The 15,866-nt window shown below is 47.6% G+C and overlaps 1 protein-coding gene and 1 long non-coding RNA gene across 17 annotated transcripts in view; one reads left to right on the top strand and one right to left on the bottom strand.

The window, feature by feature from the left end:
- The window catches only part of LOC135911600 (cytochrome P450 3A29-like), a 204,782-nt gene that overhangs the window by 159,500 nt on the left and 29,416 nt on the right, over nt 1-15,866 (bottom strand). The window lies entirely within an intron of this gene.
- On the top strand, nt 9,441-15,240 carry LOC135911590 (uncharacterized). The gene is made up of 3 exons (XR_010567405.1): nt 9,441-9,781; nt 12,687-12,953; nt 14,508-15,240. It is a non-coding gene; the product is annotated as an uncharacterized lncRNA (long non-coding RNA).

The raw sequence follows: 15,866 nt of genomic DNA, 5'->3' as shown, positions 1-15,866 counted from the left end.
AATGCGGCCGCCGTGGCCGGGATTCGATCCCGCGACCTCGTGCTCAGCACTGGGTACATGAGTTACGCGACTTCCATACGCTAAGAAAAAAAGGGGAAGCTACTGCTCCTATCTTTGCTCCTGAACAATTTATAGATCAGTGGCAGAGCCAGTGGAGGTTAAATATATATATATATATATATATATATATATATATATATATATATATATATATATATATATATATATATATATATATATGCCTCAAGCAGTACATATGCCTCAAAGCAGTACTCATGTCATGTGCGCAAGAATGCCACACGTTATAAGAAAAGGCCACCTCATGGCAGTAGGCATCGGTGAATCACTATAAAGAAGCAAACAATAGAACGACCGCAAGAACAGACGCGCAATGATACTAAGATATAGGTTTAGCAAGACAAATAGTCGAGCGGAAACACGCACACACGTGCGCGCTCTATGTTTTCGCCGAGTGATATCATATATTCGTAGACATCCTTGACAGGCTGCTGCACAGAACTACCTAAAATGCTGGAGTTTACAAAAAAAGAAAAAGAATACATATATTGCAGCGCGAAAAAGCTGTAAAAGCAAAATTGAGTCACTTAAGTATCCTTACCCAGAAGCATTATTACCTGTTTAAGCTATCACCTTAAATTAAACCTCCACTTTAGTCCACCTTGCACTAACTTGTATCAACATTAATCCACCTTAATCCACCTTGCTCTACTTTGTACCAACGTCAATTCACTGTAACCCAATAAGTCCAGCTCAATCCACCTTATTCCAATTTCAGTAGTGGGCCACAGCGTCCGTCTGACGCCGTGGTTGTTCACCGTGGGATTTCGAAGATCGAGCTGCTGCAGGTCCAGCGCCAGGAACGTGACGTCATCACCGGTCACGTGGGTTTTCTTGCCATGTGATGTATAACGCCTGACGCTCGCCCGATTTTCCGGTTCGAGGGGTCATATAAAAATTTAGCGTTAAAATTCTGCTACGAATTTGCATCTTGGGCATACGCAGTCATTTCGCCGTGCTCTTCTAAATCACGCTTGCAGAAGTTTGCAGCGACATTGCTGGCGGTCTCAGAAAAATGGTACATAGATCACGGGTGAAGGCGTTCTGTAGGTTTCGGTGCTTTCACAACAGAAAGTACACGACAGGGCTTGTTGTCCTGAAGGTGTAGCTGGTTAACATCACTACCTTCCTCATATCCTTCTCTCTCACTCTCTCTCTGAAGGTGTAGCAGCTATCACCAACAAAGCGCCCCTTTCCCAATCTCCTCTTCCTCTTCGGTCTTCTGGTTAACTTAAATCAAACTTTATTGCAACATGTAGGATGCTGTGTGATGACTCCCTTGTATATGGTCGTCATCATCATTAGTGGCTGCAGGGACATTGTGGCATCGTTGGTATCACCTCGCCGATGACGCTGCCCGACGTGCCCAGGATGGCGCACCGACACTCTTTACACCTTTATCGAGAGTAGACGCTGCAAGAGAGATTCGCCGTCTCGCTCGTACCATCACTTTAAGTTACTGGCATACACCACATAACTCTAAGTGTCGTTTATATAGCTTCGATCCATCACTCAAACTTAAATTACCAGCAAACCTTTCACAACGTGACGCAACACTGCTGTGTCGGCTGTGGGTAGTAGTAGCATTCACCAACTCCTACAGCTATCGTATTGGAGTGGTGGACTCACCAATGTGCGCTAAGTGCAAGTGTGAAGAGACCATCAGTCATCTTCTGTGCCAGTGCTCTCGCTTTGACAACCAACGTCAGACACTCCAGTGTGCCTTGAATAGACTGGATGACAGGCCATTTACAGAAGCAAAGATCTTGGGAGCCTGGCCTCACAGTTCATTAGCCCAGAAAGCAGTTCGAGCGCTTCTTCACTACCTGAAGGCAACAGACTTGAGTGCACGACTGTAGACATGCTGCACCTAGCTTAGTACATGTGCAAGTGTGCTATAGACTCATGTTCTCTCTTTCTCTCTCTGTCACTCCACATTCCCCTCCCCACGTGTAGGGTAGCAAACTGGACTAAATCTGCTCGACCTCCCTGCCTTTCCTTCTTCCTTCTCTCTCTCTCTTTCTCCCTCTCGCTCAATGACTATTGAAATTAAGTCCACGGCAATGGGATTATCATTCAAGCAATGTAGCAACACATCTTATTGCTGTAGTCACGTTTATTTCAGAATCGTTGAATGTTGGGCCAGTTGGTGCATCATGTGTCGTTGAGCGGGTTAATGGCGGAAAGAAACGCTAGCATCTTGTACGCGACGGTACTTTCCACCATTGTACCGCTCAGCGACACAACGCGAACCACGTTTATTTAAAATCTGTGGGAGCCATCTGAGACTCGTTTCTTCGACTGTATGCTATATATATTGTCTCCCGTATTGGCCCACTTTGGTGCGGCACTCGATTGCCAAGATGACACATGAGCATGACGACAAATATACGACAACAACTCCTCTTTCGCGCTTCCTTGGGAACAACTGGTGCCATCTAGCGCCCGCCGCCGCGAAGTCTGCGCGTGGCCTCCGAAATGCATGGCGCGCCTGCGTGCGAAAGCTGAGAATTGTTCCCTCTTATTCATTCATTCATTCGCTTGCCACACACTCAGTAGCATAGACTCAGTGACCCCAAGTTGGCGAAAGGTTCACTGAAGAGCGGCGCACACCCAGCGCATTCATGGCACAGCTCGCTGAAGCTTTCGCATAAAAGACGTTAATCGAAAAGCGGCAGATACATTTGTGGCGAAGCCTGCTAAAGCGTCGGGCTGCTTTCTTTCGGAGCGCTTGGGACGAGGGTTCGATTCCGCTCAGCATCCGATAAACCTTACGCGTCCTTCTTCGTCATTGCAGAACGGCACATTCTCTGTGGCGCACACCTAGGGCGCTAAGACGTAAAGCTATGCCAAACTTTTCTATTCCGATTCTGCAACCAGCCCTCCACGACCGGTCAAAAGCTTTTTTGCACCACCCCCACTTCGCCTGTCTGTCACGCGACGTCACGAAAAACGCGATAGCTCCCCATCTGATATGACGCGCGCACACTGATTATGCATCGTTGGACCGAACGAAAAATAAATAGTTATTTCTGGTTCGACGCCTCTAAGCCATTAACCCTCGGCTATTGGTCAAAAGTTTTCGGGTTGCATCCACTTCACCTGCCTGTCACGCGAAGTCACAAACAAGACCGCGAAAACTCACCGCGTCAAAGTGACGTGTAGGCGTTTTAGGTACATTAATATGCCGGACAAAACTGATTTTTTTTTTCTGAATAGCCACAGGCTGCCCCGTTCCGAAAGGAATAAAAGATGGCTGCCGCCGATCGATGAGGCACTGGCTACTAGCACCCGCCGGAGAGCATGTGTTTATTTGCGTACAATCAACATTTTGATGGCCGTGTAACGTTTTCAAGCACTTTCGGCACGTTTATGACCTCGCTCTGCCAGCTCTTCTTTGCTGAGGATCCGTTTTCGCGTCATTATTAACCTTTCGTTGCATGCCGCCACGATTTTCGACCAGCCACCTCAAGCCAAGTAAGGGAAAGCGGACCAATCGCTGACGCTGGCCCCACCCTCTTCATCCGGTTATCGAGTTTCAGTGCACTGGCTCAGCCCCATCGAATCCCTCTCCACTTGAGCGTGCTCCTCGCCTCTTGTCAGCCAATTAGATAAGACAAGCCGCTCACTGTAGGCACTGTTATTCGTTTTTAAAGCAAACAAAAGTTACCTCCTATAAACAAGGAGAGCATTTGATTGGTCTGTTCAGGCAACCCTATGGGTCACCGCCCGGTGCTTACGTCGGCGATTACGCAAATTTGACGTCAGGAGATTGGAATAAAAACATGTTGGAATGGTTTTACGTTATAGGGCCCCTAGTTACTAAAGTTGGCGTCAAGTGCGCCAAATTGGCGTCTGGGTGCAGTGACGAGGGCGCTTACCTATCTATCGTATGACTATACCACTGCAGGAGTGACGCCAATAGTGACGGCCAATTCATTCGCCACAGGGCCCCACCTTATCAAGTATACTTTCAACGACCCCCATACGCCATCGTGTATAGTGTGCAAACCTCTTGTCACATGTATCGCGCGCGACCAAGCTTACTCCACGCGAGCGGCACACTTGTGGCTTGCCGGGAACAACGGCAGTCTTAAGTGGTGAAAGAGAGTGCGCCAAACGACCGGTTATAGCGTGACGCGCGAATTCAAGTGTTCGACGTGCTAACGTTACCACACCGTGCGTCAAACCACACCAGAAAGGTTACCGCAGGTTTGGTTTTTTTTTGTTCTTGTGTTGTTTTTTTTTCTTCTTCGGCGTGCTTCACCGGCTGCGCAACACCAGCGTGTGGCCGCACAGCAACGTCGGTTGTCGCGCGTGCAGGCATATCGGAGCGACCCACGTGGTAGGGGTCGAGCACCGCCGGTGCCGCCGGCGCGTCCTCAATGACCCACCCGCGCGCGCGGGATACGCGCAGTTTGATCGGGGTCGGCGCGACAGGTGCGACTGCGTGCGAGCTTACGTGACTCTGCCCCTGGCGGGGAAGGGGGGGGGGGGGGGGGGGAGGGGGGGCTGTCTTGCTCTCGCGCGCAATGGCACTGACACGGCTGCCAGGCAGCGAAGGTGGAGACGGCGGTGACGGTGTGTGTACGTCGCGCAATCGAGTGCAGAAACGACGAACGAACCATGCACCCTATACGACACACAAAAAAAGAGGTTGATTGTGGGGTTCTGTACGTGCCAAAACCACAATCAGATCGCGAGGCCGGGGACTCCGGATAAATTTTGACCACCTGGCATCCTTTAACGCGCCCCCAAAGAGTGGAACACGCGAATTCTTGAGTTCAGCCTCGGTCGTAATGCGGCCGCCGCGGAAGGAATTCGATCCCGCGACCTCGTGCGTAGCAGTCACCACGGCGGGTTATTCATTCTCTTTCGCTTCTTCCTACCATTATATCTCGCCTCTGAGCTGTTGCGCGCGAGTACAAAGGTAAGCACGTCAGCTTCTGCAGTGCGTTTGCGGGGACCTGATGCAAAATTACAGCCACCCGGAGATCATTGTGGCGACAAAAAGAAAATTAAATTATAGGGTTTTGCGTGCCATAACAACGATCTGATTATGCTGTAGTGGGGGACGCAGGAAATTTGGACCTGAGGTTCAAGACATCACGAGATTGTCACAGACGTCCACAACAGATCATAAAAACTAAGTGGCCCCATATCCAGCGCTTCTTTTTTCGACCTGCTCCGCGTTTACAAGCGAAATATATCGTGACGTTAGTACCACGATTTGCTGTGTTGGCAAAAGAAGTGTGGAGAATCCACTTTGAAACCGCGTATGCTTGCAATCTCATTCCGTGGCCGTCTTGAAGCCATGGTCCGTCTCAAACGTGGTTTCCCTAACGCGACTATCTGAGTCGGGTATTTTCCTCAACCTACACCGATCGCCTTCTTTTATTCAACACATGTATTTGATTTGATCGAACTCAATGGTCATAATGTTGACAATATTTCACACCGGTTGTGAAAGACGCCTAAAATTTCACTTCAGGTGTATTTCTAATAAACAGCCCTTCACCTACGGGAAGACGAACACATAAAACTAAATACAAAAGAAAGAAATTAAACGTAAGGCTTCGGTATGTGCAAGACAGTAGCAAAGTTAACATGGATCTAAATTAAAACGTATGTAGGAATGAAGGTTAACAAGTCAAAAACAAGAACAAAATACTTTGACCGTGAACTCAAAGACAAGTCATACTGTTTTCAACATTTCCCATTCCCGTTAAGTAGAATGTGCTCCGTGCTTATGTGTCAGACAACAAAAGAATCAAATTTGGCGGGTTGTAGTTAAGAGCGACTCGGTTTGGTGAGAACCTGAAAAAAGCTTGTGCAAAGTTACTTGGGCCATGGAATAAATTATTATAGCGATCAGCTCCGGAAGCTTTAATAACTTTCTTTGCTGGAAGTAACATTGCGCCTCTATTAATACTTTGCATGCACATGTGTGTAATTGTTGTTTCTCAGCATTCCGCGTGAGTTAGCGCTGTTTTCTTTTCTAGTTTGGCTGCAGTTACTAAAGCAAGTTTACGAGATGTGCTTTATTGCCGTGCCGTGCCGTATCGTTCGTCCGTCCGTCCGTCCATCCTTTCTTTCTTTCTTGCTCGTTCGTTCGTTCGTTCGTGTCACCTCATATTATCATCCTTTGCTCATTAGACAATCTATTGTTTGTGCAGAAGTCGGTGACACAACAGTTCCCAGCTTTTTCAGTGTTATCTCAATAAATCGCAATCACAGTGGAGGGCGGGGAATAGGTTTTTTATGCGATATTGTCACGTAGTAGCGACCGTGAAGAAGAACAAAACTAGCGTTTTATTGGGCGAACTTGAGCCCTCAAAAGCAGGTTACACTCAAAGAACAATGACAGCGGCGGACACACTCTGCGATCGTCGAAACTCTGATCAGCGGGTCAAACGCGTCGGCTTTCATACATCAGTGGTCGAATGTTCCAGAGTAGTCACTGACCCGCGTGTTTTCCACAAAGTTCGACACTATTCGCGTCGCGCATACATGCAATCAGATTACACAAGGTTCGGTGACAGACAGCGGATGGTACCATCGATAGCATTCGAGAAACTTCCGATACATGCAGGCGCGTCCTGTGCTGTGCGATAACATTTGTTAGGCGGTGAGAAGCGGTCACCCGGAAAAGATAAACAAGTACACGTGTCAATAATAAAGGACGTCTAGGCGTCTTTAATGGCGCCGGGTGCTTCTCTTCGCACGGCAAGCAAAACTAAAATCACCAAAAGTCTAAAAAGCACTGTAGACACCAAAATATCCACATTTGGGTGTCTCCATGCAATATTATAGTACAGAAATATAGTAAAAGGCAATTAACGTATGCAAGTGAAAGGGCACAAAAGGGTCCTAATACACGCACATAATACACGCACAAAGCGATTGGAACGCTTTGAACGTGGGCTATGTTAATAGTTCATCACTAACTGCTTTTATCACGCTTGTTGAAAACGATCTACTTACATCTCAGTAATTATTTTTGTTTACTGTCAGTATCCCTTTGTTACTACCTATAATTTGCATTTTTACACAATTATCTGTCCAACCTAAATCTTGCAGCGTGAACCTGATTGTATATTTTTTACTGCTACTGATGTATAAGTTTATTCTGTGTATTAATGCGTATTTCTGTACCGTTATTATTGTCATGTTTGTATGTCAGTGTACTTTTTTGAATGCCCTTTCTGTTACGATCCCTGATCGGAATAACAGTATTGAATAAATAAATAAAAAAATAAATAAGTCGAGTGTTTCGCAGTTCGTGGGTCATATACGTGATGCCGGTTTACAGTACGATCATTTTGCTTTGCGGAGTGGCTGTGCAACCTTCGAAAATTTACCAATGCAGCATGAGCCCTTCGTTGCAGTAACACATGAATAGAATGTTTTAGCTAAAACCTGTGACGCCTTTAGAGAAGTACAGCTGCAGAACTCACGGCTCTGCGCAGTGCATAGAGAGTCCTGGTACATGGGTGCTGCTTTCCGCCTCGAGACCGGCTTTACACAGTGATGCCGTCAGTTCTCCAAAGTGGAGCTCACCAACAGCTAACATACGAAATTGTCAAACTTCACCATGACGTCAAATAGAAAGGCCCCAAAATTATTTTACATTGGCTACCTGACCATTGCGGGATCAGTGGGAATGATCAAGCAGACAGAGCTACCCGAAAGTCACATCAAGAACAACACACCGTTCCCATTCCTCTTTCCAGGTCAGACGCTACAAGGCAGCTTCATCACCTGGCACGCAAGCTCTCTTTAACAGAGTGGAACACGCCGAATATAAGGCGCACCAATAATAATAATAATAATATTTGGGGTTTTACGTGCCAAAACCACTTTCTGATTATGAGGCACGCCGTAGTGGAGGACTCCGGAAATTTTGACCACCTGGGGTTCTTTAACGTGCACCTAAATCTAAGTACACGGGTGTTTTCGCATTTCGCCCCCATCGAAATGCGGCCGCCGTGGCCGGGATTCGATCCCGCGACCTCGTGCTCAGCAGCCCAACACCATAGCCACTGAGCAACCACGGCGGGTAAGGCGCACCAGGTGGTACGAATTAAACCCTTCACTCCAACTACGACCTCCACCCGGGCTTCACCGACGTGAGGCATAGCTTCTATACCGGCTGTGGTTGGGAGTGGCTTTCACGAAGGTGTACACTACTTTTATTGGCCTCACCGAAAGTGCTGCATGCGACGTCTGCGGCATCGAAGAGAACATCAAGCATTTACTGTAGCATTGTTATCAATTTCAGTCGGAAGGACAAACATTATCTATCGCATTGCGACGACTGGAAGATCGGTCGTTGTCTGTGCGGGTGCTACTTGAAGACCGTCACCATCGCTCGTCAGCCCACAAAGCTGCGAAAACACTTTCGTCTTTCTTGAGGGCGACTGGCATGTGTGTATGCCTTTGACTCGTTCAGGCCCTCCACGTGCGTGCGCGTGCTTACCGCAGCTTTGCTCTCTCTCTCTCTCTCTCTCTCTCTCTCTCTCTCTCTCTCTCTCTCTCTCTCTCTCTCTCTCTCTCTCTCTCTCTCTCTCTCTCTCTCTCTCTCTCTCTCTCTATCTATCTATCTATCTATCTATCTATCTATCTATCTATCTATCTATCTATCTATCTATCTATCTCATATTTATATTCCCTCGTTCCCGTTACCCAGAGTAGGGTAGCGAACCAGACGCATTTCTGGTTAATCATCCCTGCCTTCTCCCTTCCTTTCCTCCTCCTCCTCCTCCTCCTCCTCCATAGAGAGAGAGAAAGAGACAAGGTATCTTTAATAAATCCTTGAGGGCTTTGTTTTGCGGAACGTCTAGCATGCTTATGCGGACGAGAGGGATGACAAAGCGAGATGATACAAACGTTGCGCGTCACAGACACCCAACACAGCACAACACGCACCATAACGCGCGCGCCACGTACAAACTAACTAAAGCATCTCGTTGACACCGATGTTTCTGAGACGGGTTACATGCGATTTAGTTGCGCGGCAGCGCACAAGCAGGGCTATAGCCCGTGGACCGAGTGCATGTATCACATACATAACTGAAGGCCTGACAGTCACTGATGTTCTATATTCGGTATAACAATAAAACGTGTTTTTCGTCCTACATGAACCGAGGGGGCAGAGTTTGTTTCTGTGCTGTTTCCGAAGCGATTCGAGGCCCCCGCGCTAGAAACCGCACTGCAAGCTTCGTCGGAAACGCTCTCTCGGCTGTTATCCAGGCGAAGCTGACGGACACACTCGTCAGCCGGTTATAGAACCGGCGCCGCGAGCGCGCGCGAGGCCACACAGAGCGCGTGTCGCCAAAACAGCCGGCGAGGGAGGAGCGGCGTCAACGGCGGAGCCGCTGCAAGGACTCCGCGGGGGTCGTTGCCTGCGGAATGGGCCACGGACTCGGCGAGGCGCGCCACGCAAACAGGCGAACCCCGCGCGCGCCGCCGCTTTCTTTTTCCTGTTGCGGAGGCCGAGCGAGCGCGCGCACACACCACGCCACTTGTGCCTTCCTCTCTCTCTCTCTCTCTCTCTCTCTCTCTCTCTCTCTCTCTCTTTCTTTCTTTCTTTTCTTACAGCGTCGTCGATCGAACCACGAGTCACAGGAAGGAAGGAAGGAAGGAAGGAAGGAAGGAAGGAAGGAAGGAAGGAAGGAAGGAAGGAAAAAGTGGAGAAGGAAAGGTAGGGAGGTTAATAATATTTGGTGTTTTACGTGCCAAAACCACTTTCTGATTATGAGGCACGCCGTAGTGGAGGACTCCGGAAATTTTGACCACCTGGGGTTCTTTAACGTGCACCTAAATCTAAGCACACGGGTGTTTTCGCATTTCGCCCCTATCGAAATGCGGCCGCCGTGGCCGGGATTCGATCCCGCGACCTCGTGCTCAGCAGCCCAACACCATAGCCACTGAGCAACCACGGCGGGTGAAAGGTAGGGAGGTTAACCAGTTTAGCTTAACCGGTTTGCTACCCTACACATGGGAGAGGGATGGGGGAGAATAAAGATGGGGAAGGGGGAGAGGCAGAGAGAGCACATAGCACAGCACACACACACATCGTCCGTTGGAGCCCATCAATCTGGCATGGTACGTGACATCACTCTCACAGCCGCTCGTCCAATCCCGTCTCTTGCAAAAACCGAAGTAGTCCCTTTGTCGCCTTCACCGGCGATGTCTTCTGTCGGCGGCATGTGAAAATCGTGTCGAGGGACAATGGTCTACTGTCAAGGTGCGCTAGAACAGATGCCAGGGACTGTCGCTGAACATTATATTCAGGACAGTCGCACAGAATATGTTCCAGCGTCTCCTCGCAAAGACAGGCATTACAGAGAGCATTGTCGGCCATACGAGTCACAGGAAAAAAGGAGGCGGAGGAGGGAGTTAAAGTTTTCTTTAAATAAAGAGAAGAAACACCATGAAGAATGTTCTTTTTTTTTGCTTTACAGCGGTATATACTTGATACGAGCGCTATACCTACAGCGCTGTGTCTCTCGCCCGCGTGACGGACAATCGAGGGTCACGATTTGGAAGCGGAACTAGAGTATTTCATCCTCCGCTCGATTACGTGGATAATCTTTTGATTCGCGCAAGCTTAGAACGGCGTTTACGAGAGCAGTGAGTCGTGTCCCATTTCATTTGACGCCGGTAATCTGCCATCGCGAAATCATCTACAAGGGAGCCCCGTTGTAACCGTGTAAAACAACATTCCTACTACTTCGAGCTGAGCAAGAGGTCGCGGGATCGAATCCCGGCCACGGCGGCCGAATTTCGATGGGGGCGAAATGCGAAAACACCCGTGTGCTTAGATTTAGGTGCACGTTAAAGAACCCCAGGTGGTCAAAATTTCCGGAGTCCTCCACTACGGCGTGCCTCATAATCAGAAAGTGGTTTTGGCACGTAAAACCCCAAATATTATTATTATTACTTCGAGCTAACGTACGCGCTATTTTGCGAGTATTTCGCGATAGTGTTTATTTATGAATACTGCAAGACTCTTAACGAGAAATTGTGGCGGTAACTCGAACGTTCTATACTGGCTAATTAAATGCAAGAATCAGAAGACCCACCAGAGCTTCGCCTGCGTGCTAATTCCTCAGTTTCAAGGACTAACGTTGCGCAGAGCCCTGTATACAGAGTGTGACACGTTCAGTAAGAAAGCTTTCGCGACGCACCAGTCTGCCAAGTTTCTGTGACATAGTTCACGAACCACAAGGCCCACATTTCGCCGTCTTCTAACAATGGACAACAACGAAGAAAGTTAAATGATGCAGCGTATCCTCGTTATGGCAAAATCGCTTTATACGAGATATCGCGATATTCCAAGTCTTTTCGGGGTCCCGACCGCAGCTCATGCATTTAAGAGAAGATCAATGGAAGTGCGGCGACACCGGATTTCGCTTTTTGGCAAGTGCGAAATCCGCACGGGTCCCAACGGCGCACCACACACTGTTAGGTTTTGCTCTCTTTTTTTTGTTTTAGCCCGGAGGAGACAACCGCACTGCGAAGGACGCTCCGCCACATGGCAGCAGCTCCTCGGGCAATAAATGTATCGCAGGATGATAACCGACAGACGAGGCAGCTGCTCATGGACGTCAACAGAATTTTTCCGCTCTCAGGTCCCCGTTATCGAGATTGTGTGGGTTTCAATGTGCGCTTGCAGCTGCTATACGCTATTTGAGTGCACGCTATATAGGGTCCATTCGCTATAGGGCCAAATATATATGGAACATAAAAACTACTATGCGAAAAGAAGCAGCCGTCGCCATTGTAAGGTGACTAGGTCTATTTCTTTTATTTTCATTTCAATAAAAAATAAAGAATAACGGGCGTTGGCAGAATCCGCAGCCAGCCACTCGACCACTCTGGACAAGTGTGGTTCAGCCAGTATACCAGTTATCTTCACCGCTTAACCCTGGTCGTTGCTGGGCAGTCATCGTCATTATCGTAGTTCGCATGTCTCCGATTGTTTGCCGCCGGGCTATAAGGCAACCGCTATTATTGCGGACGGCCGTCCCTATAGGCTTTCGTCTGCGTACATTTGTTTCTCTTTATTGCCAAAGTAGTCACGCCATACAATAACACAAGGTTACCTCCCTGTTCTGGGCTACACGACATACAGTCTTAAGCTATCCTCGCGCGACCGTAAACAGCGCACGCAATGCCGGCAAACACAAGCGACTGACCGATGAGCGAGTGCCGCAACGTCTGTCGTTCCGCGTGAAGTAATGAGGATTTCATTGACGAGACCCACGGCTAGGTTGCAACGGTGAGGCTAAAGCGAAACAAAAAAACCATTAACCCACGGTGCGCGTGGGGCGTCCAGGAAATCCTCGAGGCATCAAACACAGGCCCCGAGCGCGGGACAATGCGGCTTCCGATTAGGGGAGTTCAACGTCCGGAACGAGTCGCCCTAGAGTTTGACTGACGCAGATGACGATTGATGACCGCGCGAAATCGTGCGAGCTCTAGTATATCTCTTGTGGCTTTCTTCCTGTATACATCCCGCCTCTCCAACGTCTCCCTCCTATGAGGTCGGGGCTTTTTTTTTTTTTTCCTAACTCTCGTCTTCGGTTCTCCTTCCTTCACAGCTCGGCATCTCCGCACCCGGACTTTCTTTCCCTGCGGGGGTCACACGTGCGGAAGGCACTCCGTCCATTTATTGTCAATGCGACGAGGGCAAGTCGGCGGCGACGTTGACAGACTGCGGTGACCGGTCGTGCGAGGCGTCGCCGAGTGCCGGGACGGAATGCCACGCGCCCACTCTATATATCTCGGGCCGCGACGGAGCTGTACAACGATGTGCCGAGAAAGACGACGACGACGACACCGAAGAAGCAGGAAAGACAATGGCTTAGGTGTGCCCTTCAGTCAGCCGCATCGAAACGAGGACGTGCGGCTCTGGGAGACGCACAGTGTCGATACAGGAGAGGGAGGGGAGGGAGGGGGGAGCAAACTGACGCTTAAAGCAAATGACAAAAAATAGAAACTCGAACTTTCGCTGCAGCGAAACGGCAATAATAAGATTCCGTGGTATAGGTGCAGCATCTTGCGCAACATAGATAAAATGGAGCCTGAAAAAAGAAAGTAGTTGTTTAAATTATGGGGTCTTACGTGCCAAAACCACTTTCTGATTATGAGGAACGCCGTAGTGGAGGACTCCGGAAATTTAGACCACCTGGGGTTCTTTAACGTGCACCTAAATCTAAGTACACGGGTGTTTTCGCATTTCGCCCCCATCGAAATGCGGCCGCCGTGGCCGGGATTCGATCCCGCGACTTCGTGCTCAGCAGCCTAACACCATAGCCACTGAGCAACCACGGCGGGTGAAGTAGTGATTTATATTATGGTGGCACGTTCTACTTTCTGCCTTGTCATACATCGTGCTTCGTTGGTAGATACGTGTGACGAGTGCTCTTTATTTGTGCACGTGGCTAGAGTGATAAACTTCGTGGAATAGGCGAACGCGAGCACATTTGCGGCGTAATGAAAGCTCTGGCAGATTCAGTTTTTTTTTTTTTTCATTCATGTCTTACACTGGAATGGTGGGAACAGTCAGATAGAATAAAGTGAGCTGCTCGATTTTGAATCGCTTCAAGGGTAAGGGTTAGTCATGCTTGATTGTCATCCCAAATGGCAGATGTGTATTCTAGTTTTGAGCGAACCAGCGTTTTGTAGAGTGTCAACTTTGCGAAAGTAGGTACAGTAGAGAAATTACGACGAAGATATCCCAACATGCGTTTAGCATTAGCAGTAATATACTTAGTATGCGTATTCCATGACAGATAATTAGTTATGTGAAGGCCAAGATATTTGTGAGCGTTAACAGATACTAATGAAGTGTCATTCAGTACATATCTGCGCTGATTTCCATTGCTGGCCATACGTGATATGCGCATCGATTTACACTTACTAGTGTTAAGCTTCGTAAGCCATTTGTTAGACCAGAGTGACACATTGTAAAGGTACCCTTGCGGTTTATATGAATCATCAAAGTTAGTGATCTTTCGGCATATCATACAATCGTCTACGAACAGAATTTTTTGATGATGATGTTACACAGTTAGCGAGATCATTAATATATATCAAGAAGAGTAAAGGCCCCAACACGGAGCCTTGGGGCACTCCGGATGTAACTGGTGACAAAGCAGATAAATAGGCATTGGTTGTGACATATTGAGTTCGGTTAGAAAGAAACTCCTTAACGCAAAATAACACATTCGGCTCAATATTAAGCTGGTTAAGTTCATGGATAAGTAGATCATGACATACGGTGTCGAGAGCTTTGGCACAGGAGGGGGAGCACACACGCCGTGTTGTCTTTCTTTTCGTTACTTACTTGTGTCGCATGCTTCCGCGCCTGCCTTTCCGTAATGCCACTCACCAACTTGTCAAACTTCCTGTCGTTCTAGGATTCATCAAAGTCTCGGCTTTCCCTTTGGCGACACGAGGATGATGACATTATGTGCGTTTTAAAGGACAAGGTACAAGGAAAGGTGGACGGAGGTTGCGTTCCGTGTCGGGTGGTTGTCTTCGGTGTAGTGCTTGACAGGCACGGTAGCAGCAGTAACGTCGTGAATAAGTAACGTGTATAAAATATGCAGTGTGCTACAGAAATGTGCGCGTGTTCGGTTTCTTCGAAGCTCAGTAAATAAATTGAGTGAAATAAAGTCAGTCAGTCAGTCCGAGTGACAATCGAGCGACTTAAATAAAATAAATATCAAAACCGTAGCCACTATGGCTCCTACATGGACCACCGTTTTTAACATATACGCCGTCCCATTCTACGTGAGCCCCGTATGTTGATCGCACAGAGAAAGACATCAGTTCGAGAGTACTGTCTGTAGATGAAACACAGTTATTCACGAATCCGAGTTCAGCCTTATTATCATTGAGGCATCTCACTTAACATGCTGCTTAAGTTCCTCATATAAGAGTGACCAGAACAAATCCGTGATGTGTTACACTTAACACCGAACAAGAATCCAACTTCTGTATTTAAAATAAATAATTCACGCAATCTGAACTTCAAGCAACGAATATGGCAGCCTCACAAGACGAATACAAGTGGTTCTCTAAGAAAAAAAAACATTTTTAATGAGAAAATTTATTTCATATCCTCATGTCATTTCATATTGCCACGTACCACCCCCTGATATTATAACGGTAAAGAGTTATCGGCCTCGTAGGCATTCGTCAAAAAATAAATACCTGCAAATCTGACACTTTGGTCTTTTTTGCTTGTTTGTTTGTTTGCTTGTTTGTTTGCTTGTTTGTTTGCTTGTTTGTTTGTTTGCTTGTTTGTTTGCTTGTTTGTTTGCTTGTTTGTTTGTTTGTTTGTTTGTTTGTTTGTTTGTTTGTTTGTTTGTTTGTTTGTTTGTTTGTTTGCTTGTTTGCTTGCTTGTTTGCTTGTTTGTTTGTTTGTTTGTTTGTTTGTTTGTTTGTTTGTTTGTTTGTTTGTTTGTTTGTTTGTTTGTTTGTTTGTTTGTTTGTTTGTTTGTTTGTTTGTTTGTTTGTTTAATCCCGAGGCCTGACAATTCAAGTTCTGCCGCAAGAGCCTGCTGTTTGACGTAAAAACCCGTCCCGAACACTCGTTGGGTACAGGAGACGAGCACACAGACAGGAACGACACAAACACTGTGGTATGTGCTTCTGCATTCTTGCGTCCCAGTCAGTTCAGCGCTGTCACACAAAGAATGTTCAACCAACTAGGCCAAAACCTTCTCTTCGACTACGAGCTCCACATGTATGGAATATGCGATTGGTGGCAT

Source organism: Dermacentor albipictus, chromosome 5 (genome assembly GCF_038994185.2).
Source record: "Dermacentor albipictus isolate Rhodes 1998 colony chromosome 5, USDA_Dalb.pri_finalv2, whole genome shotgun sequence".
NCBI classification, from domain to species: Eukaryota; Metazoa; Arthropoda; class Arachnida; order Ixodida; family Ixodidae; genus Dermacentor; species Dermacentor albipictus.
Note: the sequence above shows the minus strand (reverse complement) of the source record. Positions and strands in the feature narration are given on the sequence as shown.